The 1,552-nt window shown below is 37.8% G+C and overlaps 1 protein-coding gene across 2 annotated transcripts in view; it reads right to left on the bottom strand.

Moving 5' to 3' along the window:
- The window catches only part of cdkal1 (CDK5 regulatory subunit associated protein 1-like 1), a 211,727-nt gene extending 210,334 nt beyond the window's left edge, over window positions 1-1,393 (bottom strand). The window contains exon 1 of one of the 2 annotated variants that reach the window (XM_010732365.3): window positions 1,216-1,393. The gene's annotated coding sequence lies outside the window, so the exon portion shown is untranslated. Of the gene's footprint in view, window positions 1-791; window positions 1,079-1,215 lie in introns of those variants that run through there. The other variant, XM_027286342.1, reaches the window with a different exon arrangement.
- Window positions 1,394-1,552: the final 159 nt, after the last annotated feature.

Genomic DNA, 1,552 nt, shown 5'->3' with positions numbered 1-1,552 from the left:
ACAGATATTCACAACTATTAACATTTAATACATATTTAAAAACATATGTACAGAATTTTTCTAGTGGTTATTTAAGACAAGATGCAACATTCATAGTTTCTTCGAATATAGTATCATAAATGTCCTAGCATCTATCTGCTCATTGAACAGCAGTGTAGTGTTTGAATAGATGTCTCAATTTAGATTTTTGATGTCACAATCTTTGAATAGATGTCTCAATTTAGATTTTTGATGTCACAATCATTTTTTTTTAATAAAAAGGCATGCTAAATTCATAGGACAGTTTTAAAAACCTGTAGAGAAAGCATTACCTGCATTTATATGACATTGTGATGCTAATTAAAGTACGACTCACACACCTGAGTTAATCAGACCGTCCCATATAAAGAGAAAGTTTAACAGGTGTTTACAGTGATGCTAATTAAGGTTCAACGTAGCCTACTATTTTATGTCAAAATGGCTGCTGTGAAAAAGTTTTGTTTGTGTCTCTCTCCTCTAGTTTTCACTACAGGGTAAATTGTATTCCATTATTTATGCCACAGAAAATAAAAAAAGAGTTATCAAGCTACATGAGTGGCAGACAAAACTCATTTAGCAGAGGCTAGTGATAACCAAGTGAGCGGGTCAAGCTACCAAACAGATTACACGTTTAAATGCATTCAGTTAGTTTGCTGGACTTTGCGTTGACAAATGAAAATCACAGGTAATTTATTAACGTTGCTTGGTTTGTCGTATGAACCTTACGGAAATTTATTTGGCTTTATAACTAGTGTTATCTCGAAAACACTCACCCAGCCGCTCCCCCTTTCTTAGCGGCTGCTGTCGACAAAACGTAAACTAACCGTTTTAACGGTTGGGTATAATTGGCGGTTGGTAACAGCTGCGTAACGGCGTAGGTTAACGGTCTCTGAAGGTGAACTAATTTAGCTACGTTCAGGTTATTAACCTACAAAAGCCGATGTAATACTTCATGCTGATACTATCTATAACCTCACTGTATACACACGCTAGGTGATAAACGTTAACGTCGACCGGTACAGGTGAGAAACACCGGTGAAAGTGTTTAATTGGACAGCTGACACCGTGCAGTCACGTTTTGTTGGGCAATTTGGAAAGGCTAACTGTTAGCATGGTTAGCATCGACAGCTAGCTACTACCCACGTGCCCCTTGTTTTGGACAGACAGGCGCTTTAACATACTGTGTAAACCCCTTACCTGGTGCGCAATGTGGTTTCCGTTCAAATAAATATCAGCTCCTATGAAAGGGTCTGTTAGAAGTGGAATAAAATCAAGCTTTACAGCATCAAAACAGTTGTTACAACTCTCAGGCTGCCATACTTGTGCGTAGCTTACGGTAGGTAAAGAGGGACAAACTACACGTGTACGCTACGAGGCGAGTGTATAATACCAGCATGGGCACATCTTCTAGCAGGACCCTTGTACCCATTTCCACTACAGTTAAGGACATCATTAACAAAAACACGTTTTCATATTTATATTGCCTTTATTCAAATTTTCAATTACAAACACACAGAGTACAAAAACAAATACA

The sequence above is a fragment of the Larimichthys crocea genome, chromosome XIII (genome assembly GCF_000972845.2).
Source record: "Larimichthys crocea isolate SSNF chromosome XIII, L_crocea_2.0, whole genome shotgun sequence".
In the NCBI taxonomy this organism is placed as follows: Eukaryota; Metazoa; Chordata; class Actinopteri; family Sciaenidae; genus Larimichthys; species Larimichthys crocea.
The sequence above is the reverse complement of the archived record's forward strand: the minus strand, read 5'-3'. Positions and strand labels throughout refer to the sequence as shown.